Source organism: Dendrobates tinctorius, unplaced genomic scaffold (assembly GCF_039654945.1).
Source record: "Dendrobates tinctorius isolate UK_male_01 unplaced genomic scaffold, ASM3965494v1 ptg000144l, whole genome shotgun sequence".
NCBI lineage: Eukaryota > Metazoa > Chordata > Amphibia > Anura > Dendrobatidae > Dendrobates > Dendrobates tinctorius.
Window position 1 is genome coordinate 2,713,497 of NW_027361811.1, and position 25,396 is coordinate 2,738,892.

The window sequence follows — 25,396 nt, forward strand, 5'->3', positions numbered from 1 at the left end:
CGTTATAAACTTCTGTGAAGCACTTGGGGGTTCAAAGTGCTCACCACACATCTAGATAAGTTCTGTGGGGGATCTAGTTTCCAAAATGGGGTCACTTGTGGGGAGTTTCAATAGTTTAGGTACATCAGGGGCTCTCCAAACGCACATGACACCCGCAGACCATTCCATCAAAGTCTCCATTCCAAAATGTCACTGCTTCTCTTCCAAGACCCGAAGTGTGCCCAAACAGTAGTTTTCTCCCACATATGGGGTATCAGCCTACTCAGAACAAATAGGACAACTTTTGGGGTCCAATTTCTCCTGTTACCCTTGGGAAAATAAAAAAATTGGGGACTAATTGATCACGTTTGTGGAAAAAATACGATTTTTTATTTTCATGCCCGGGCATTATAAACTTCTGTGAAGCACTGGGGGGTTCAAAGTGGTCACCTCACATCTATATAAGTTCCTTAGGAGGTCTAGTTTCCAAAATGGGTCACTTCTGGGGGGTTTCCACTGTTTTGGTACATCAGGGGATCTCCAAAAGCAACATGACACCCGCAGACCATTCCATCAAAGTCTGCATTCCAAAACATCACTACTTCCCTTTCGAGACCCGATGTGTGCCCATACAGTAGTTTTCTCCCACATGTGGGGTATCAGTGTACTCAGGACAAATTGGACAACAATTTTTGGGGTCCAATTTCTCCTGGTACCCTTGGGAAAATAAAAAAATTGGTGACTAAAAGATCATGTTTGTGGAAAAAATACGATTTTTTTATTTTCACGTCCGGGCGTTATAAACTTCTGTGAAGCACTGGAGGGGTCAAAGTGGTCACCACACATGTAGATAAATTCCTTGGGGGGTCTAGTTTCCAAAATGGTGTCATTTGTGGGGGGTTTCCACTGTTTTCGTACATCAGGGGCTCTCCAAACGTGACATGGTGTCCGATCTCAATTCCAGCCAAAAACGTCAAATGGCGCTGCTTCCCTTACAAGCTCAGCCATGCGCCCAAATAGTGGTCTACCCCCACATATGGGGTATCAGCGTACTCAGGACAAATTGCACAATAACTGGTAGGGTCCTGTTTCCCTTGGGAAAATAAAAATTGAGGGTGAAAAGATCATTTTTTTGGAAAAAATGATTTTTTATTGTACCGCTGTACGTTATAAACTTCTGTGAAGCCCTTGTGGGTTCAAAGTTCTCACCAAATATCTAGATAAGTTCCTTGGGGGGTCTAGTTTCCAAAATGGGGTCACTTGTGCGGTTTCCACTGTTTAGGTACATCAGGGGCTCTCCAAACGTGACATGGCGTCCGATCAGAATTCCAGCCAATTTTGCATTGAAAAAGTCAAACGGCGCTCCTTCCCTTCTGAGATCAGCCATGCGCCGAAACAGTGGTTCCCCCCACATATCAGGTATCAGCGTACTCAGGACAAATTGCACAATAAATTTTGCAGTCCAATTTCTCCTGTTACCCTTGGTAAAATAAAAAAAATTGAACCTGATGTATTTTTTTGTGAAAAAAGTTAAATGTTCATTTTTTTTTTAAATATTAAAAAAATTCCTGTGACGCACCTAAAGGGTTAATAAACTTTTTGAATGTGGTTTTGAGCATCTTAAGGGGTGCAGTTTTTAGAATGGTGTCACGTTTGGGTATTTTCTGTCATATAGACCCCTCAAAGTGGCTTCAAATGTGGTGTGGTCCGTAAAAATAAAATGGTGTTGCAAAAATGAGAAATCACTGGTCAATTTTTAACCCTTATAACTTCCTAACAAAAAAAATTTTGGTTCCAAAATTGTGCTGATGTAAAGTAAACATGTGGGAAATGTTACTTATCAAGTTTTTTGTGTGCCGTATCTCTGTGATTTAAGGGCATAAAAATTCAAAGTTGGAAAATTGCAACATTTGCGCCAAATTTCCATTTTTTTCCACAAATAAATGCAAGTTATTTGAATGAAATGTTACCACTATCATGAAGTACAATATGTCATGAGAAAACAATGCCAGAATCACCAGGATCCATGGAAGCGTTTCAGAGTTATTACCTCATAAAGGGACAGTGGTCAGAATTGTAAAAAATGGCCCGGTCATTAACGTGCAAACCACCCTTGGGGCTTAAGGGGTTAAAAATCTAAGTCTATATATCAGGAGACAGACTCAGACAGTCTCAGGCCCAGTATGGATTTGACAAGATTGTAGAAAGTTGAGAAAGGGTACAGTATCACCGGATAACAGGTATATATGTAGCATAGTTTACACATTAAAAATCTATGTCTATATATCAGGAGGCAGACTCAGACGGTCTCAGGCCCAGTATAGATTCGACAAGATTGTAGAAAGTTGAGAAAGGGTACAGTATCACTGGATACCAGGTATATATAGCATAGTTTAAACACTAAAAATCTCCGTGTATATTTCTGGAGTCCGACAAAGACACTCACAGCCTCAGTATGGATTAGACAAGAATCTAAAAAGTAGAAAAAGGGTAATGTATTTGAAGCATACACCTGTATACACTGTTGGGGTATTTTTCAATCTTCATATATATTTCAGTCTCAGTAAGACAGTCCAGACTCTCCGCAAGAGGAAACGAGATGGATACAAGTACAGATGGAAAGTCGATTGCAGAAATTTTGGAATTACTAATCACAGGAAAAACTCCCCGGAGAATTCTCAGAGGCAATGCTGACCCTCAATTACTTTGTATGTGGAGACAGCGAAAACAGTTCTTTGTGAAGAAAGGTTTGCTGTATCGCAGTACCGTGGATCCCATCACCGTTACTCATCTCCATCAAATTGTGATCACAGGGAGAGATGTAGACACTGTCCTCACTGCCTATTATGATCTGTCAGGTAACTTTGGAGTGCAAAAGACAGAAGCCACAGGCCGTAGGCGATTCTATTGGATTGGCATGAGAGGACACATTTAAAAATGTGGGCAGGAATGTCACACGTCTGTGAATAGGAAAACCGTGAAAGCTGATGATAAAACCACCACTGCATCTCTTTGTGAGTCGACGTCCATAACAAATGGAAGCCATTGATCATCTGAAGATAGAGCCCAGCAGGACAGGGCATAGCTACGTCTTAACCATCATCTATCAGTTCACCAAGTTTGTATTGGCAGTCCCAGTGAAGGATTTAACAGCCCAGACTACACAGCGGTGGATCAGGGAGAGGTAAGTATTGCAAGTGCTGGGGCCCTGAGCAAGCAGGGGGGGCCCACTCATAGGCGGCGGTACTGGCACAGGGCCCCTCATAGTACACCGTTGTGTCTGACGGCGGGTGTGCACCACCGCTGTCAGAGACACTTGATTGTACTATGAGGGACCCTGTGCCAGTGCCGTTGCCCAAGAGTGGGCCCACCCACCTGTCCAGGGCAATGGCACTCAGACGGGTGCGTGAGCCAGGTGGTGGCCCTGGGGGGGGAGGCAGCCCAGTTAGGGAGGTTGAAAAAATGGCATATGTTGATGTTGGACATTCAGCAGCTGCAAATGGAGGAACTGGAGAAGTCCGAGGAAGAGGAGAAGAAAGGCGAGCCATTTTTCTGGCAACCTACGTGTCAGCAGGGGAAGGTGGGACAAAATCCTTTGAAACCCATGCATGGTTCATTTTAATGAAGGTTAGATCATCAACATTTTGGGTCGACAGACGGGTCCTTTTTTCTGTCAGGATTGATCCAGCAGCACTGAAGACTCTTTCGGATAGCACACTAGCAGCAGGGCAAGCGAGCTCCTGTAAGGCATATTGTGCCAATTCAGGCCAGGTGTCCAGTTTACAGGCCCAATAGTTAAAGGGGAATGACCTGTGAGGGAGAACATCGATATGGGAGAGGTTTGTAACCATAGTTGACAACTGCTGTCTCTTGTCACTTTCAATCGATGCAGTATTACCAGTCGTGTGAGCGGTACTTGAAAGATCAGTCCACAACATGGTCATGAAACCCGTGTCCAACGCCACTTCGGCTGTGTGCACCACGAACACCTCTTCCATGTTGCCCCCTACGGCTCGTGGGAGAACCATCACCGCCGCTGTGTGCTGGGAATGCCTCAAACGGTTTACCAGAGTTGCTTGTCTGTTCGCCAATATTAGCTCTAGGTTCTCCTGTGGTATGATGTTTTGGAATTTGACTTTATAGCGTGGATCCAGGATGCTGGCCAACCAGTAGTCATCGTACATCATTTTGGCAATGTGGGGGTCCCTTTTTAGGATCTGCAAGGCATAATCACATGTGGGCCAGTGTTCCAGGTGTCAATGATGCACTGTGAGTGCTGGGTGGAGGAGCACTTTCAGGCAAATCAACATCCCTCCAGTCACGCACAAACCCTGTACCTGACCTTGCCACGCCATCATTTTCTCTTGCCCCCTAAGAAGCATCCTCCTCCCCTAAATAATCATCCCCATCATCCTCCTCCTCCTGCTCTTCTTCCTCCACCTCGTCCAGCAGAGTTCCCTGAGCAGACAATGGCTGACTGTCATCAAAGCTTCCCTCCTTCTCTTCCTCCTCGGCTGCAGACGCCTGCTCCTTAATGTGCGTCAAAGTTTGCATGAGCAGATGCATAAGTGGGATGCTCATGCTTATGATGGCGTCATCTGCGCTTACCAGCCGTGTGCATTCCTCAAAATACTGAAGGACTTTACTGAGGTCTTTCAGCTTTGACCACTGCACACCAGACAACTCCATGTCTGCCCTCAAACTGCCTGCCCGTGTATCCTCCCACAAATGCATTACAGCCTGCCTCTGTTTGCACAGCCTCTGAACCATGTGCAGGGTGGAGTTCCACCTTGTTGCAATGTCGATAATTAGGCGGTGCTTGGGAAGGTGGAGCAATTGCTGCAGCTTCTGCATACGACTGGAGTGTACGGGCGACCAGCGGATGTGCCTGCCTCAAGATGTAGACTGCCCAGCCATGACTCAGTTTGTCGCTGCAAGAAGTCGGCCAGTACCTCCGCTGTGTGTCTGTTGTCGTCCAAACACATCATCTTCGACACAGCCTGCTGACGCTTACCACTAGCTGTTCAATAGTGGGACACCTCGTGTGAAACACTGGCAGCTGCGGATGGAGTGCTCGTGCGACTGCGCTCTGTGGACGAGCTTTCGCTTATGGAGGAGGAGGAGGGTCGAACTCCTAGAGCCAACTGTTTCCTATACCGTGTGTTAGGCGTCGGATTTCTGTCGCTGCACAGCGAGAATCCCGAGCCTTACTTCTGGCAGTCTCCCATTCCTCTCCAGCCGCAGAGGAGCTTGCTCAGCAAACTTGTCGGTCCCGGCACTCTGTCCAGCTCCGTGGGTTTGCTTGCTGTTGCCACCTCTGGCACAGCTATGGCAATGCATGCTGCTCAGCAGCGAGATTCTCCAGGGACTAAGTCCTCATGTCGGGCCACTGAGCATGCCCATGGTGTGATCTTCCATTGGAGATCGAAGGTCACGTGCTCAGGTCCTGCTCGTGTTCGGATTGGCCCATCCGAGAAGCCAGGAAGGTCCCGGACGCTTGCGGCTATAAAAGATTTGCATGGCCGCTCGGCCATGCGCTAGGATAGCCTGTATTTTCTGACTATAAGAAGTGAGTGATGGATGCACGTATGAATGTCTCTGGTGACTGACTCATTATGAAACCCCTACCCTTGGTACGCATGTGTTGTGCAGCCTAGCCTGCTAGTGCCCAGGCTTAGGCAGGACAGAGTTGAGTCAGATATTAGTCGCTATCAGTGACTCGGCATGCCTCAGAGCAAGTGCTCCGCACTCCTTAGCCAGCATCTATAGCTGCGTTCATGGCAGCGACGCCACGCGCTCAGTAGCCTAGAAGGATTCTAACCCCCTGCCTTGGAGTGGAGTTCTGTGGCTGTTTGCTGTGCGCTCTGTGGCCGGGCTCTGTGAACTTAACAGACTCCGGCATTCACTTTCAAGCGGCTGTGCAGTTCTGTGAAGTAACAGAATCCGCTCCTGTTCACACTGGGTGACGTAACCCACGTGTGACTGTTTTCACGCCGCTCTTCCCTTTTGCCATTACCTAGCAGCAGTGTACCACCTCTGCACGGTGGCTCCCGGGCTGCGAACCCACTCTCTACTATTGTATAATCTGGTGCGCTCCGCCAGACCTAACATTCTAGCGCCAGGGTCTGGCTAGTAATGGCGGACGAACAGCGACTGCATAGATACATCCAGCAGCTGGAGGGTAGGTTGGCAGTGCTAGAGCGTTCCACCTCAGCTGCGGATGTTACTTCGGTCGCCATCCAAGCAGCTGCAGAGGCTGTCGCCCGTGTCTCCATGGCCAGTCCTGCCCCGATCTTGTCCCGCCTCCCGCTGCCCGAGAAGTTCTCGGGCGATAGTGCTTCATGCAGGGGTTTCGTGAGTCAGTGCTCCATTCAACTGGAGTTGCTGGCCACACGATTCCCCTCAGAGCGGGCCAAGATGGGGTTTATCATCTCCCTCCTGTCGGGCAGGGCCCTGGAGTGGGCCACCCCGCTGTGGGAGTGCGGGGATCCTCTGGTACAGAGTGCCACCCATTTCCTGGTCACTCTGAAGCAGGTGTTCTTGGGTCCTCGGGTCACGCACGACACCGCACTTCAGTTGCTGGCTCTGACCCAGGGTGCATCTTTGGTCAGCCAGTATGCCATCCTCTTCAGAACTCTGGTCTCGGAGTTGGAGTGGCCAGATAAGGTTCTCATACCCATATTCTGGAGAGGCCTGGCTGATCACGTCAAAGACGCCCTGTCCACCAGGAAGGTGCCACCACTTTAGAGGAGCTCATTACGGTCGCTACCCGAATACATTCGCTTCACGGAGCGAGGGATGGAGCATTCCAGGTCCCGCCAAAGTTATAAGTTGGCTCCAAATTTCGCGAGACCTCTGGAACCTTCCGGTCAGCCTCCCGAGCCTCCAGAGGCCATGGAGGTGTCCCGCACAGGGTCCAGGACCCGGTCTGCGTGGGTACCTCCAGTCTGCTTCCGCTGTCGGCAGACTGGGCATCTTGCTAACCAGTGCCCACAGCACTCAGGAAACGCTCCAGTCTAGTGGTTATTGGAGGGGGCCTACTAGACACCGCGACTTTCTCCTCCAAGCTCCTGTTTAAAGGGGCATTAGAATTTAACTCCTCCACTCTGATGGTGTGGACTCAGGGGCGGAGAGCAATTTCATGTCATCTGCCTTCGCTCAACAATACGCAGTCCCCCTGGTCTTGCTACCTCAACCAGTCACCATCAGAGTGGTGAATGGGGCGACACTCCCGTCCCAAATCACCCACCAGACGGCTCCACTGAGACTCTCTTTGTCTCCTTCTCATCAGGAGATGCTGTCTCTCCTTGTTATGCCCGAAGGGATCGACCAGGTCCTCCTAGGTGTTCCCTGGTTGCGATCTCACTCTCACCATATAGAGTGGTCTTCGGGAAAAATTCTCAGTTGGAGCAAGGCCTGCTAGGGTAGGTGTCTGAGGGACTGCGTACAGGTCGCCACTTCTGAGGTTCCGGCAGATCTCTCCTCGCTTCCCAGGCCATATCGACAGTATGCAGACGTATTCTCCAAGAAGGCGGCAGAGACCCTTCCACCGCACCGCCCATACGACTGTCCTATTGACCTCTTGCCCGGTGCTGAGCCTCCCCGGTGTCGAGTATATCCACTATCTCTCCCAGAGACAGAGGCCATGTCTCAGTATATCAGGGAGAATCTGGCAAGAGGATTCATTAGGAAGTCGGTGTCTTCGGCGGGTGCGGGATTCTTCTTTGTCCAAAAGAAGAATGGAGAATTACGTTCATGCATTGATTACAGGGGTCTTAACGCTATAACCGTTAAGAACAGGTATCCTTTGCCCCTGATATTGGAACTGTTTGATAGGCTACGGGGAGCGAGAGTGTTTACTAAGCTCGATCTGCGGGGAGCCTATAACCTGATTCGCATCCGTGAGGGGGACGAATGGAAGACGGCTTTTAACACCAGAGACGGGCACGATTACCTAGTGATGCCCTTCGGGCTATGTAACGCACCAGCCGTCTTCCAAGACGTTGTGAATGACATCTTCCGGGATATGCTTACCACCTCGGTAGTAGTCTATCTGGATGATATTCTCATTTACTCTCCAGATATTGACTCCCACCAGAGAGATGTTCGCAAAGTTTTCGATCTCCTGCAGGCCAACTCTCTTTATGCCAAATTGGAGAAATGTGTGTTTGAGCAGGAGTCCTTGCCTTTCCTGGGCTACATCATCTCAGCCCAGGGTTTGGCCATGGATCCTGCCAAGCTACGGGCAGTGATGGATTGGCAGGAACCCCATTCTCTCAAAGCGGTGCAGCGCTTCATGGGGTTCATAAATTACTATTGCCAATTCATTCCCCATTTCTCAACTTTGGTCACGCCCTTGGTTGCCCTCACCAAGAAGGGTGCAAATCCCAAACTGTGCTTGGAGACTGTCTCCAAGGCCTTCGCCTCCATTAAGTCCCACTTAGCTAGCGCTCCCATTCTACATCGCCCTGATGTAGATAAGCCCTTCATCCTGGAGGTGGAGCGGTCCTTTTCAGAAGGACTCGCAAGGTCAGAAGCACCCATGCTTCTTCTTCTCTAAGACCTTCACACCGGCGGAGAGGAATTATTCCATCGGGGACAGGGAGTTGCTAGCAATGAAGCTGGCCTTCTCAGAGTGGAGACACCTCCTGGAGGGGGCTCGCCACCCATTCCAGGTGTTCACCGACCACAAAAATTTGGTCTATTTACAGACAGCCCAGCGGCTGAATTCTTGCCAGGCCAGATGGTCCTTGCTCTTCTCCCAATTCCATTTCATGCTGCATTTTCTCTCCGGGGAGAACATCCGGGCCGATGCTCTTTCCCGCTCCGTGGTGTCATCGGGGGATCCTCGGTTGATAGTTCCATCAGAGACCCTGAGGACCGTGGCTCCGGTTGCTCTCGAGTCTGTACCTCCGGGCAAGACTTTAGTTCCTGCCCATCTGAGATCGGAGGTCCTCGCTTGGGCCCATTCGTCCAGGGTGGGTGGCCATTTTGGGATCAAACGGACCTCTGAACTCCTGGCGAGGATGTACTGGTGGCCGCATATGGCCCGCGACGTCAGGGACTATATTCAGGCAGCACTGTCATTTGGGTGGTCACCGATCATTTCTCCAAGATGGTGCATCTGGTACTACTCTCTCGGCTACCATCGGCACAGGGCCTGGCAGCGATGTTTATTAAACATGTTTTCCGCCTGCACGGCATGCCAGATAAAATTGTCAGCGACCAGGGTCCTCGGTTTGCTTCTCGGTTCTGGAGAGAGCTCTGTTCTCTGCTCAGCATTGAGCTAAATCTCTCCTCGGCCTATCATCCCGAGACAAATGGGTTGGTTGAGAGAGCCAACCAGACCCTGGTGACATATCTGCGACATTTTGTCTTGGCCAGGCAGGATGATTGGGCATCCTTGCTGCCATGGGCGGAGTTCGCCTTAAACAACGCTGTGGCTGACTCCACCGGTCAGACCCCATTCCTCTTAAATTATGGTCAGCATCCGCGCGTCCCCTTGCCCGTGTCGTCCACTGACTCTAGGGTGGCAGACTGAGCGGTGGAGGCACGTGACATTTGGGATCACACGCAGGATGCTATCCGGGCCTCCAAAAAAGAATGAGGTCCTCAGCTGATTCTCGCCGGCGCCCTGCTCTGACCTTCCCTGCTGGCGACTTAGTGTGGCTCTCTGCTCGAAACATCAGGCTGTGGGTGGAATCCGCTAAGTTCGCACTGCGCTATATTGGCCCTTTAATGGTCCTCGAGCAGGTTAACCCTGTGGTCTACCGTCTGGCCCTTCCACCACATTTGGCTATCTCGGACACGTTTCATGTGTCTCTCCTTAAGCCGGTTCACATGTCCTGGTTTTCTGAGCCATCTGCCAGGACATCAGACCTGTTGTCTGATGAGTTTGAGGTCAATGCCATCATGGGATGCAAGATGATGCGGGGCAAAAAGTTTTACTTGGTGGAATGGAAGGGTCATGGTCCAGAGGCTCGGACCTGGGAGCCAGTGGAGAACATCCACGCTCCTCTTCTCATTGCGGAGTAAGGCTCAGAGAGGAGGGGGGTAATGTTAGGCGTCGGATTTCTGTTGCTGCACAGCGAGAATCCTGAACCTTATTTCCGGCAGTCTCCCATTCCTCTCCAGCCGCAGAGGAGCTTGCTCAGCAAACTCGTCGGTCCCGGCGCTCTGCCCAGACCAGCTCCGTGGGTTTGCTTGCTGCTGCCACCTCTGGCACAGCTATGGCAATGCATGCTGCTCAGCAGCGAGATTCTCCAGGGACTAAGTCCTCATGTCGGGCCACTGAGCATGCCCATGGTGTGATCTCCCATTGGAGATCGAAGGTCACGTGCTCAGGTCCTGCTCGTGTTCGGATTTGCCCATCCGAGAAGCCAGGAAGGTCCCGGACGCTCGAGGCTATAAAAGGTTTGCATGGCCGCTCGGCCATGCGCTAGGTTAGCCAGTACTTTCTGACTATAAGGAGTGAGTGATGGATGCACGTATGAATGTCTCTGGTGACTGACTCATTATGAAACCCCTACCCTTGGTACGCATGTGTTGTGCAGCCTAGCCTGCTAGCACCCAGGCTTAGGCATAGGTAGGACAGAGTTGAGTCAGATATTAGTCACTATCAGTGACTCGGCACGCCTCAGAGCAAGTGCTTGGCACTCCTTAGCCAGCGTCTATAGCGGCGTTCGTGGCAGCGACGCCGCGCGCTCAGTGGCCTAGAAGGATTCTAACCCCATGCCTTGGGGTGGAGTTCTGTGGCTGTTTGCTGTGCGCTCTGTGGCCGGGATCTGTGAGCTAAACAGGCTCCGGCATTCACTTTCAAGCGGCTGTGCGGTTCTGTGAAGTAACAGAATCCGCTCCTGTTCACACTGGGTGACGTAACCCACGTGTGACTGTTTTCACGCCGCTCTTTCCTTCCGCCATTACCTAGCAGCAGTGTACCACCTCTGCACGGTGGACCCCGGGCTGCGAACGCACTCTCTATTTTATAATCTGGTGCGTTCCGCCAGCCCTAGCACCGTGGGCTAGGCAGCACTGTCCCTCCGCCGCTGTCCCCTGTGGACCCTGCATCCACCACATTAACCCAATGCGCAGTGATGGACACGTAACAGCCCTGGCCATGCCTACTGGACCATGCATCTGTTGTGAGGTGCACCTTTCCACTCACTGATTGCTTGAGTGCATGGACAATTCGGTATTTCACATGCAGGTGGAAGGCTGGGATGGCTTTTCGAGAAAAGTGCCGACTGGGTAGGTCATAGCGTGGTACTGCGTAGGCCATGAGCTCGCAGAAAGCTTTGCTTTCAACCAACTGGTAGGGTATCATCTCTAACGAGATTAGTTTGACAATGTGGGCGTTCAAACACAGTGTACGCGGATGAGAGAATGAGTACTTTCTTGTCCTACTCAGAGTCTCTGGTAGGGTGAGCTGGACTTGAGAGCTTCATATGGTGGAACTAGCGGTGGACATGGCGGACTGAGAGAGGGTTGGTGATGGTGATCTTGCTGATGGCCTAGATTCTGTCTTTCGTAGCAATAACATTGTGATTCCCTGACTGCTTTGGCCTTGCAATGACACCTCAACATTTGCTGCTGGTGGTGTGCTAACCGGTGGGCTTACAGTGGGGGAAGCAATGTAGCATTGCTGGCAGACTTCATTCGGAACAGGTGCACATGTGGTACGTGAGGTTTGGTAGTCCGTCCAAGCTTGCAAGTGCATGTTGGTTAAATGTCTAAGCATGCAACTGGTATTCAAATTTCTCAGATTTTTCCCTCGGCTAAAGGTCTTTGCGCACTTCTTACAGATAACCTTTGCCTGATCATTAGGATTTTGTTCAAAAAAGTGCCAAACTGCACTCTTCCTACTATGGAAGACATTTTGAGGCCTTGCACGCTGTGCTAATTTGACCGTCTGGCCAAGCTGCCCTGCAACCCTCCTGGTTTTTGTAAACCGTTTTTGGACTGCTACAGGACTGCCAGATAACAGCTGTTGTGATGTCAATGCTTGCTGCAGATCCTCCTCCTCCTCTTCTGAGCTATTGGCAGCGGCACCCTCTTCCCCCAATGGATGCCAATCTGGGTCAACAACTGGGTCATCCATCACCTCCTCTTCAATTTCATGTGCACCTTCCTCTGTGTCATCGTGTAACGTGGTATAGTATGCGGGAAGGGGCACCTGAGTTTCATCAGGGTCAGATTCTGGTTCAGTACACTGCGAGGACAATGTAGTGCACTGAGTGAATGTACCAGCAGAAAAATCTAGCAGTGGCTGTGCATCAGTGCACTCCATGTCAGATTCATCTTGGACTGGGGAATTCACGATTTGACTTGATAACCCAGGCATGGTATGTGAAAAGAGCTCCATGGAGTAATTTGTAGTGTGGCCTGCTGCATCCTTCACTTTTGGTAGGGGTGAAGGACACAACGAAAGGTGTTGTTCCTGACTAGGAGCCTCCACTGACGACTCAGTGCTTTTATTTTTTGAAACTTCAGAAGAGGAGGCGATAGAGCTATGTCAGCAATGTAAGCCAAAACTTGTTCCTGAAGCTCCGGCTTTAAAAGCGGTTTACCTACTCCCAGAAAAGGGAGCCTTCGAGGCCTTGTGGAGCCAGACGATGACGCAGGCTCAACACCTCCTGCCTTAGGTGCTATTGTGCTTTTGCCACTAACAGCAGATGCACCACCACCACCATCAGTGCCAGCTGGCAACTGCCGCCCACTTCCATGGCCTCTTCCACCATACTTCCTCATTTTTGGAAAAATGTACCCAAAATACCATGAGCTATATGGTACTGTAAAACAAGGTACAAGGTGTATATAGTACGAATTGGAAGCTCCCTAGAGATTTTTAGGCAGGTGAACTATTATCTCAAACCCACTATAGATTACACCTCAATTTAACAGGCTGAAATAGGCAGGTGTATGACCAGGCACAAGGTGTGTATATAGTATTGGGGAGAATTGGAAGCTCCCTAGAGATTTTAGGAGGCTGAACTATTATCTCAGGCCCACTATAGATTACACCTCAATTTAACAGGCTGAAATAGGCAGGTGTATGACCAGGCACAAGGTGTGTATATAGTAATGGGGAGAATTGGAAGCTCCCTAGAGATTTTAGGAGGCTGACAATGATGCTCTCAGTCAAAGTATGGCAGCAGGCAGCCTAACAAGCAGGACTGCTGCACACAAAAGTGTGGAAAAATGAACGCTTGGTAACTGTGCAGAAAAGAAGAAAAGTTTTTTGCTTTTAAAAAAGCAGTTTGCACACCAGTGTGCAAACAGCAATGCAGCTATCAGGGAGCCTTATAAGGCAGCCTAATAACCAACAGAGCTGATGCACAAAAATATAGCCTCCCCTGTCACTGCACACAAACTGTTGTGTTGTACAGTGGAAATCGGTACCAGCAGAAGAGTTTTTTTGTTCTTCTTCCCTGCCTAATGCTCTCCCTTATTCAGAATCAGCAGCTGCAACCTCTCCCTAATGCTAAGATCAGCAGAAGTAAGATGGCGGTCGGCGTGCAAGCCCTTTTATAGCCCCTGTGATGCCACACAAAGCAAGCCAATCACTTGCATGCCCTTCTCAAAGATGGTGGTGACCGATGCCCATGTCATTGCGTTGCCCACAGTGTGCATCCTCCATCATTGGCTAAAAAAGGGCGCTGGAAGCATCATTTGAAATGCAACTTTGGCGCTCTGGTCGCCGACCTCGTGGCCGACCTCGCGCTATGGTCAGCTTTCGTTTCATGAAACCCGACTTGAGCGAAAGTCAGCGACTTATGAATTTGACCGACCTGTTTCGCTCAACTCTACTCCTCACGTGTTAACCTGTGTTACGCCGTCTCTGCGTACTCACCCGGCCACCGCTCCCACGCCGCAGCCTCCCGCCACCCGACATCCACGGAGGTCGCCTCTGGCAGGGGCACGGCCGGCGGCATCCCTGCATGCAATGCGCATGCGCCGCGCATGCGCCATAGGCTGGGGCCGCGCCTTGCTCCTGCTTCTTGTGCTCCCGCTATGCCCTGACCCGGAAGCACCTCCCTGACCAATGGCAGACCAGACAGGAGCATATTAGGCCGCTTCCCCCTGAGGGAGCTGCCTGATTGTTGTGTTTCCTAGCACACTGGGCCTCGCTTCATCGTGTGCTCTCTGCTCCTGCAGTTCCGTTCTCGTCTGCTCCCCGCAGCAGCCTCAGTCCTGCTATCCATTTTCCTTGCTGTCTTCCGCAGTCTTGCCTCCGGTGTTCCTGTTCCATCCTACTCCAGTCCTGCCTCCAGTGTTCCTGTTTCATCCTACTCCAGTCCTGCCGTCCTACTCCAGTCCTGCCTCCGGTGTTCCTGTTCCATCCTACTCAAGTCCTGCCTCCAGTGTTCCTGTTCCATCCTGCTCCAGTCCTGCCGTCCTACTCCAGTCCTGCCTCCGGTGTTCCTGTTCCATCCTGCTCCAGACCTTCCTCCGGTGTTCCAGTTCCATTCAGCTTCAGTCCTTCCGTCCTCCTCTAATCCTTTCTCCTGTGTTCCTACTCCTGTCATCCCTCCTTGTCTGTCTTACTCCATTCCTGCCTCCTGGTTCCAGCTCTGTTCTGTCATCTATACTTCAGTCCCACAGTCCTACTCCGGTCCATCCTGAGCCGCCCCTCTCAGTACCTGCTATCGTGGTACTCGAGCCCCTGGGCCTGCTCCTAACGGTCCCTGTATAGGGGTTGGTTCCACCTGGCAGCTCGCCCGGGGCCCCTCGGTGCCACGGTCCAGAGGGTCCACTCCTGGAGTTTCCGGTTCCAGACTACCCACGCTAACAGTACAATCAGGCCATGGATCCCGCCGATACCACAGCTGCCACCCAGAAAGAGTTACTCTTCCTGCGGGAGAATCAGGGATGCAATATGTCCGTCATGAAGTCCATGGACGCCCGTTTGTTGGCCCTTCAAGTGGCCGATCCTAGAACTGTCACATTACTGACCAGTCTTCAACAGGAGCTGGTCCAGCAACAAGATACTCAAGCCCATATTTTGTCTCACATGGCCTCCTTTGATAGCCGCCCGTCGGCCCTACATTCTGCCGCTGCAGCTCTGACTCTCCCCTCCTACAGCTCTCCCGACGCCCCGCCTCACCAAACCGCTTCGTTTCACTGGGGATCCTAAGCTTTGCAGGTGGTTCTTAAATCAGTGTAGCTTCCACTTTGAATGGTTGCCGCAGCAATATCCCTCTGACCGGGCCAAAGTAGCCTTCATTATGTCCCATCTGGAGGGAGAGGCCCTGCCCTGGTTGAATCCCCTCTGGGAACGTGATGATCCCGTTGTCTCGAGTCTTCCCGTTTTCTTGGATACTTTTCGCAGGGTCTTCGACGAGCCGGGTCGGTTAGCTATCCTCACTGAATCAATCAATCTTTAATCTACATCAGGGTTCTCTCACGGTCGGTCAGTACGCTATTCGCGTTCTCCTCCGAGCTCGGCTGGAATAACACGGCTTTGGTAGGGGCGTTCTGGCGCGGTCTTTCAGGCAGAATAAAAGATGAACTCGCAGATCGAGATACCCCGACCTCCTTAGAAGACCTTATCTCGCTGGCTACCCGTATTGACCTACGCTTCCAGGAGCGCGCTCGGGAGTCAGAGGGGAGATCGACCAGGCCAGCCCCCTTTTTCATCCATTCTGCCAGTCCTCGGTCAGTCGTGCCCATGCAGATTGACCGTCTCAACTTGACCGAGTTACGTCAGCAAGAGAGACGGGCACAAGGTCTGTGCCTCTATTGCAGAGCTTCATCGCACTATATCGGCACCTGTCCTAAGAGACAGGGAAACTCCTCCGCCTAGGTCAGGTAAGAGAGGCCTCGCTAGGCGACGATGATTCCTCTCAACCTCTTACTATTTCTGTGCTTCTGGTTTCACGGGACAGACATGGGTCCGAGGTGGCCTACTTGGATTCGGGTTCGGCAGGTAACTTCATTCGGCCAGAAGAGGTGGACAAATACCAAATTCCCGTGGTTGCCCTATCTAACCCTCTCCAGATTGCCGTGGTGGATGGCAAACCGCTACAGGTGACCATCACCTTGGTCACTGAGGAAGTGGAGTTGCAAGTCGGTGCCTTACATCGAGAGAAGATAGCCTTTTACGTTTTGCCTAAGCTCTCCCATGCCATTCTACTCTGTCCCCCATGGTTAAGGACTCATCAGCCTGTCCTCGATTGGTCTTCTGGGGAGATACTCCACTGGGGGCACCCGTGCCAAACTCGCTGATTCCTGTCCGCCTGGTGGCCGCTCCTCGGCCACTCCCAGACCTTCCGGGTCTTCCTCCAGCCTACCGTTCCTATGCCGATGTCTTTGACAAGGAAGCGGAGGTCCTTCCTCCACACCGGCCTTTTGACTGCCCAATTGAACTTGCTCCTAGTTCAACTCCCCCAAGGGGCAGAATCTACCCCCTGTCTCCCGCTGAGACCACAGCTGTGTCCGAATATGTCCGAGAGAACCTCATCAAAGGTTTTATACGGAAATCATCGTCACCCGCGGGAGCCGGGTTTTTCTTAGTCAAAAAGGACGGAAGTCTATGGCCGTGCATTGACTATAGGGGTTTGAATGAAATTAGCATTAAGAACAGGTACCCTCTTCCACTCATTCCAGAGCTGTTTGATCGTCTCAGAGGAGCCCAGGTCTTCTCCAAGCTGGACCTCAGAGGAGCCTATAATCTGGTACGCATCCGGGCTGGAGACGAGTGGAAGACGGCCTTCAACACTTGAGATGGCCATTACGAGTACCTGGTCATGCCCTTTGGCCTCTGCAATGCTCCTGCGGTTTCAAGAGTTCGTCAACAAGATCTTCTGGGACCTCTTGTACTCCTGTGTGGTCATATACTTGGACGACATCCTCATCTTCTCGCCGGATATCTCGCCCACAGAAAGAGTGTCCGCTTGGTGTTACAGCATCTTCGGGAGAACCGCCTGTATGTGAAGATTGATAAATGTCTCTTCGAACAGAACTCCCTGCCATTTCTGGGATACATTATCTCCGACGCTGGACTGAGGATGGATCCCAAGAAGCTGTCAGCCATTCTCAAATGGCCTCGCCCCGTTGGAGTAAGGGCGATTCAATAATTTCTCGGATTCGCCAATTACTGGCAATTCATCTCTCACTTTTCCGCCATCACAAGACCTATTTCTGCTCTTACCCGTAAAGGGGCTACTCCCAAGGATTGGCCTCCGGAGGCTGAAGAGGCCTTTCTGACCCTAAAATGGGCCTTCTCCACAGCTCCGGTTCTGTATCGTCTCGAGAGCAACCAACCTTTTGTCCTCGAGGTGGACGCTTCCTCGACAGGTGCCGGGGCAGTATTGTCCCAGAGATCCGTCTCGGGTCGTCTGGACCCTTGTGGCTTCTTCTCGAAGGCCTTTTCTCCATCCGAGTGTAACTACTCGATCGGCGACCGGGAACTCCTGGCCATCAAGTTGGCCTTGGAGGAATGGCGTCACCTCCTGGATGGAGCTGTCCATCCCTTCGTCACCTTCTCGGATCACAAGAATTTGGCCTATCTACAGTGTGCCCAGAGTCTTAACCCTCGTCAGGCCAGATGGTCCTTGTTTTTCGCCCGATTTGACTTCGAGCTCCGTTTCCGTCCCGGCAACAAAAATCCCAAATCCGACGCTCTGTCCAGGGTTTTTCAGCCACACGAAACCACAGAGGAACCCTCGCATATAATTGACCCCACTAGGATCATCACATTGGTCCAGTGAACTGGCTTGCTCCTCCTCCTGGCAAAACGCTTGTGCCTTAGAACCTCAAACAAAAAGCCCCCCTATGGGGGCACTCCTCCAAACTGGCCGGCCATGCCGGGATCAAGAAGACCCTGGATCTTATCTCGCGTCACTATTGGTGGCCCATGCTTCGCCAAGATGTACTCGATTTTGTGGCCTCATGTCCATCCTGTGCAAAAAACAAGGTTCCACGAAGACCTCCGTCCGGCTTGTGGCTCCCGTTGCCCGTTCCTGCGGTCCCTTGGGAAAACATCGCCATGGATTTCATCACCAACCTGCCCTGTTCTTCTGGCTGCACAGTCATCTTGGTGGTGGTGGATCATTTTTCCAAGATGGCCCACTTCGTCCCTCTGCCCGGTCTCCCCTCGGCTCCGGAGCTGGCCAAAATCTTCATCGACCAAATTTTCAGACTCCATGGACTACCTCAACGCATTGTGTCTGACCGAGGGGTTCAGTTTACCTCCAAGTTCTGGTGATCGCTTTGTTAGCTCATGAACATTTCCCTTGACTTCTCCTCAGCCTACGATCCACAGTCCAACAGGCAGGTGGAGCGCACCAACCAGACGTTGTCTGGGTACCTACGTCATTTCTCCAACGCCCACCAGAACGATTGGGTTGACTTACTTCCCTGGGCAGAGATCGCTTACAACAACCATGCTGGTTAGTCCTCGGCCAAGTCTCCGTTTTTCATTGTGTTCGGCAGACATCCTGGTGTTCCTCTTCCGATAATTCCTGCCTCTGAGGTACCCGTGGCCACCGCTTTGTCCTCCGAGTTTTCCAAGATCTGGGCCGAGACCAACGTCACTCAAGAAGTCCATTGATCGGATGAAGAATTTTGCCGACAAAAAGAGATTGGATCCTCCACCCTATCATGTTGGGGACAAGGTCTGGCTCTCATCCAAATTCATCCGGTTGGAACTGCCCTCCTACAAGTTGGGGCCACGCTACATCGGTCCGTTTGCAATTCTTGGACGTATCAACGAAGTCGCCTACAAACTGAGGTTGCCTGCTTCGCTCCGGGTCCCGAACACCTTCCATGTGTCTCTCCTGAAACCTGTGGTGCTGAATCGCTTCCATTCCTTGCCTGATTCTGGTCCTCAGCCGGTGTGTGCCGATGATGTCTTTGAAGTGGAGGACATTATCACCATGAAGAAGGTTAGAGGTAGGACATTTTTCCTTGTTGACTGGAAGGGCTTTGGTCCTGAGGAGAGATCCTGGGAGTCTCGGGAAAATATCAATGCTCCCGTACCTCAAGAGATTTCTTGCTAATCTCCGGGGAGGGCGGCTTAGGGGAGGGGGTACTGTTACGCAGTCTCTGTGTACTCACCCGGCCACCGCTCCCACGCCGCAGCCTCCCGCCGCCCGACATCCACGGAGGTCGCCTCTGGCAGGTGCACGGCCGGTGGTGTCCCTGCGTGCAATGCGCATGCGCCATAGGCCGTGCCTCCCTCCTGCTTCTTGTGCTCCGGCTATGCCCTGACCCGGAAGCACCTCCCTGACCAATGGCAGACCAGACAGGAGCATATCAAGCCGCTTCCCCCTGAGGGAGGTGCCTGATTGTTGTGTTTCCTAGCACACTGGGCCTCGCTTCACCGTGTGCTCTCTGCTCCTGCAGTTCCATTCTCGTCTGCTCCCCACAGCAGCCTCTCAGTCCTGCTCCCTTGTGTTCCCTGCTGTCTTCCGCAGTCTTGCCTCTGGTGTTCCTGTTCCATCCTACTCCAGTCCTGCCTCCGGTGTTCCTGTTCCATCCTACTCCAGTCCTGCCGTCCTACTCCAGTCCTGCCTCCAGTGTTCCTGTTCCATCCTACTCCAGTCCTGCCATCCTACTCCAGTCCTGCCTCCGGTGTTCCTGTTCCATCCTACTCCAGTCCTGCCTCCAGTGTTCCTGTTCCATCCTGCTCCAGTCCTGCCATCCTACTCCAGTCCTGCCTCGTGTTCCTGTTCCTTCCTACTCCAGTCCTGCCTCCAGTATTCCTGTTCCATCCTGCTCCAGTCCTGCCTCCGGTGTTCCAGTTCCATCCAGCTTCAGTCCTTCCGTCCTCCTCTAATCCTTTCTCCTGTGTTCCTACTCCTGTCATCTCTCCTCATCCCAGTCTGTCTTACTCCATTCCTGCCTCCTGGTTCCAGCTCTGTTCTGCCATCTATACTTCAGTCCCACAGTCCTACTCCGGTCCATCCTGAGCCGCCCCTCTCGGTACCGGTACCGTGGTACTCGAGCCCCTGGGCCTGCTCCTAACGGTCCCTGTATAGGGGTCGGTTCCATCTGGCAGCTCGCCTGGAGCCCCTCGGTGCCACGGTCTAGAGGGTCCACTCCTGGAGTTTCCGGCTCCAGACTACCCACGCTAACACTCTGCGACATGTCAATGGCTGTTAACAACGATAAACTTGTAAATAAATCATGAAAGAATAAAGTTACGTTAAAACTAAGCACACCATTGTTTTTCTTGTGATTTTCTCAAATTAGTTTGATGTGTCACCTGACCCTCTTCCCATTAGAAAAAATAAAGTTGGCTCCAAAATGGCCAACTTCAAAATGGCCCCCATGGTCACCACCCATTGTGAAAAGTTGATATCACCAACTATTCCCATTTTATTTAGGTGTATCCACCTGGATAATAACTAAGGGTAGCAAAAAATAGTATCACTGGATACAAGGACTTTGAAAAGAGAACCAGAAATATGACATGAATAAAACCAAATATTGGGCTGTAGAAAGACAGCTAATAGGTTAAGTCAGGTGTATTACCTTTATGTGGAAATAAGCATGTCCAAAGATGATGACCTCAGCTTGCGGCAAGATGTTCACAGAGTGTGTATTTACAACACTGCGGTCAATAGTAGGCAGGTGCTGGACTAGTTGTAACAGCTTTAGATCACAACTTGATAATAAAAAATATAAATATATATATAAAAATAGGGACAAAAGGAGAGGTCATGTATGACCTTAAAGGGTACTGTGCCGGCCGGTGACAGGCGTCCTTCCTCTAGAGTACCACGCTCCCACGTGAGTACGGTGTCCGTGACTCTTAACCAGCAAGGTGTATTAGAACCGTTGCAGAGAAGCTGCTTGAACTTGCGTGACGTCATGGTCACGTGATACCTCACCTGACTGGCTACGGAGCGTAGCTAGGACCACAATCCAACGCGTTTCGGAATGCATTGATTCCTTCGTCAAGGATGGTCCCAGGAGTGTAATTGGAGCTTATATAGCATATGAGACATATGATCCTACCTCATATAAAAGCGAATAGTTCAATTTCACTATTTAAGCCATTCGGTATCAAGGTGTCAAGTTCAAAAATCCACCTGCTCTCTTCCCCGGACATTTGGTGGATGTAATTACTCTTTCTCCAGTTTTTTTTTAACTAATTTGATGCCAGTCACAATAGTGCCTTTCACAGAGCCTCCATGGCGCATTAAAAAGTGATTGGATAATGGATGACCAGTGAACTTTTTATTAATGTTGCACAGGTGTTAACTTATTCTAACATGCATCGGGCGTATAGTCCACCATACATACAGTTTACCGCAGGGGAATTTTATACCATATATTACCCCCTGTGTTGCACATGTGATGAATAACAACTTCAACTGAGTTATTAGAAATATTAAATTGCTTCTTTGTGCCTAGTTTTTTACATGGTTGGCATTTTTTACATGGAAAAAAAACAGATGGAGTTTGTTGTGGATATGAGGCTAATGAAGCTAAAGGCTTAGAAATAGTGGGGGCTATTATATTACCCAGATTGTTCGCCTTTCTAAATATAAATCTTGGTCTTTCTGGTAGTTGTTCCCCAATAATTTTATCCTCCTTAAGGATACCCCAATGCCTATTTACTATCCTCCTAAAAATATTGGTATTGAACTGAATAATAACAGGCACCTCGTCATTTATTAAATAATTGTTTTTTTTCCATCTTATTTTCGAGTAGTTGTTTCCTTGGTAAAAATAAGATGAAAAAAGACAGTAAAGAGAGGGGGCAATGTGAAGTGACAGTGTTAAAGCTCAGTACCGAGAGGTCAGTATCCAGAAGGGGGAGTATGAGAAGGGAGGTCACAGTGTAAGGGTATGTGCACATGTTGTGGATTTTCCTGTGGAATTTTCTGCGCAGATTCTGCATCTCTTGGCAGAAAGTGCTGTTAAAAATCCACGTTTTTGATGCGGATTTCCATGCATCTTTTCATACGGATTTTCATGCGTTGTTGTAAGCTAAATAAAGATAAATTATTTAATAAAAAAAAAAAGAATTGTGATGTAATTTCCTTGTCCAACCTCTTCTTTCACATACTCCATTGAAAAATAATGTTTACACACACAAATATATAGATTAGATAGTATATCTACAGATAGATGTACAGATAGATAGATCTATAGATAGATTGAAAGATAAAAAATAGAAGTACAGCACAGTTGGGAATAGGGTGCAAAGCCTCACAGGTACATACCAGCCCTTGTGAATAAATCAAAATGATTGAGACACCATATTAAAGTTGAAAAAAGTGCTCTTTTAATTGACCATTTAGCGACATATCGGTCCTAAGTGTGGACCTGTTAGGCGTCGGATTTCTGTCACTGGACAGCGAGAATCCCGAGCCTTACTTCCAGCAGTCTCCCATTCCTCTCCAGCCGCAGAGGAGGTTGCTCAGCAAACTCGTCGGTCCAGACGCTCTGCCCAGACCAGCGTCTTGGGTTTGCTTGCTGCTGCCACCTCTGGCACATCCACGGCAATACATGCTGCTCAGCAGCGAGATTCTCCAGGGACTAAATCCCCATGTCAGGCCACCGAGCATGCCCGTGGAGTGATCTCCCATTGGAGATCGAAGGTCACGTGCTCATGTCCTGCTCGTGTTCGGATTGGCCCATCCGAGAAGCCACGAAGGTCCCGGACGCTCGCGGCTATAAAAGGTTTGCATGGCCGCTCGGCCATGCGCTAGGATAGACTGTATTTACAGACTATGTGGCGTGAGTGATGTATCCACGTATGAATGTCTCTGGTGAATGACTCATTAAGAAACCCCTACCTTTGGTACGCATGTGTTGTGCAGCCTAGCCTGCTAGCGACCAGGCTTAGGTTTAGGTAGGACAGAGGTTGAGTCAGGCATCAGTCCTCACCAGGGACTCGGCACGCCTCAGTGCACGTGCTCCACTTCATAGCCAGCGTCTATAGCGGCGATCGCGGCAGCGACGCCGCGCACTCAGTGGGCCTAGAACAGGGGTGGGGAACCTCAGGCCCCAGGGCCATTTACGGCCCTCGATGACCTTTTATCAGGCCCCGAGCATTCTTGGGCAGGAGCTATATTATGATTGCCACAATCTCATCAATTTCTTCCTTCTCTGTTAGCACACACACGCAGTGTTCACTATTGAACATTGAAGGGCATGCAATGAAAGATTAAGTCAAGAAACCAGTGCCAGAGTCAGGATGTACTTTGTGGACAGAGTTTGTATGGCCTCCAAGGATGGTATATATATCCAAATGGCCTTGGCAGAAAAAAGATTCCACACCCCTGGCCTAGAAGGACTCTAACCCCGTGTCCTTGGGGTAGAGTTCTGTGGCCGTACACTGTGCGCTCTTTTGGCCGGGCTCTGTGAGCTAAACAGGCTTCAGCATCTACGTTCAGCGGTCGTGCGACTCTGTGCATTAACAGAGTTCGCACCTGTTCACATTGTGTGACGTAACCCACGTGACTGCTTTTACGCCGCTCTATTCTTCCATTACCTAGCAGCAGTGTACCACCTCTGCACGGTGGACCCCGGGCTGCGAACGCACCTATTATTTTATAATTTGGTGCGTTCCGTCATCCCTAACACGACCTTTCTCAAGCATTGAGAAGCACGATTGCGAAACGCGCATTGGGGTCCCTCTTCCCACGTTCTTATTAAGGTTGTTTTTTTTAGTTTGTATTCCTAGCTGACCACATGGCTTCTATACTTATCAGGGTCTTGTATTCCTTTATTATCAATGTGCTTTTGAATTTGCACAATCCTGCATTTTTTCATTATGAATGGTTGTATCTTATTCGTAGGTCTGATATGACCACGTTGTTGCACTTGCCACTTTATATATTTTGATAAAGTCTTTTATAATGAAAAGGGTATTTTATGATTGATTCTGCTGTGCACTATTATTAGTATACAATTTTGAGCACTTTTTTGGATTAACCTCCCTTATACCCTGTTTTGGCATAAATATTAATCTGTACACCAACCATATTGGATGTGGCACTTAGGTGTCTGTCGCTATTTCCTTTTTACTATTATAGGAATTTTTATCCTGTATTTTTACTTGTCAATTTTTTTTGTATATTTATTAATAAAAATTGAATTAATCTTTCTACTACTTGCACTTGTATCCATTGTTTTGTTTTTTGGTTATTTTTTTTCTAACTATAGATCTATCTATAGATAGATCTATAGTGGGGGGAAAAAAGTATTTAGTCAGCCACCAATTGGGCAAGTTCTCCCACTTAAAAAGATGAGAGAGGCCTGTAATTGACATCATAGGTAGACCACAACTATGAGAGTCAAAATTAGTAAACAAATCCAGAAAATTACCTTATCTGATTTGTGCAAGATTTATTTTGCAAATTATGGTGTATGGTGTATGAAGTACTATAACCCGGCTGCTGCATATACCATACAGCACATATATGTTTATATATATTCTGCACATGCTTATATACAGAATAGACAACATAAATTACAACAAAGGAGTGAAAACTGAAGTGTGAATTATGGTGTGGGTGTTGTGTCAAATTCTGGCTTTTTAGGTTCATAACTTCTAGAGTAATGAAATAAAAATATATAAATGTGTTTATAAGTGTAATGTAAGGGATATAGAGAACGCTGTTTAAATCACAGTATATTGAGTGACAAGATCCCATAACATAAATTTGACTTGGTGAATGCAGCCCCTCATTCTGTGGACTGTTAGATAGCATCATCAGATGTTTCTGGATGGGGCTTGGGTCAGGACTTTATCTTTATCAACAGAAAAACAACATTTAATGGGCCAGAACTTCTGGGCATTCCCAAGACTACCAGTCACTTCAGAGTAGCAGTGGTTTTTATCTTACCCTATATTGCTCTTGCCTGCAAATATCCTGCTAATACAAAATGTGAATTGTGTCACATATCAACAAAAGTGTGCACCTGGGTGATCTCACTTTTGGGACTGTCTTTTACGAGTCTTATTGTGCCTATTGTGATATGGGCTATACACTAACTATTGAACCATATTGCGATCCCTAAATGTTTCCATGGATATACAAATGATAACCTATTCTTTCTCCCTGCGGTCATTTCTGAATTCCAGCCTGCTAAACTATCCTCTTCTGAACATTGAAATATTAACCTTGGTATTGCCATCCTCTGGGCATCATGTCTCCTGCAAAGCAAAATAAGATAGACATCAAGCTGGAGTAATTTGCCATACGTATTTCTGTGAGTGAGAACAAACTCCATATCCAGTCAATCCAATCCTCACCTAACTCTCTCGATTTCGGGCTACAGGAATTGCATGTGAGAAAAGTCCTAATATGTTGGATGTTCTTAAAGCCATAACTGAATGCAACTTAGTGGTCACCAGGAAAATGGATTCACCACAATTACTTTGGTCTGCTACTTGCAGATGTTCAGAATTTTCGGGAGATGACAGGAGTGGAAAACAGGGTCTCTGATCTCAAGG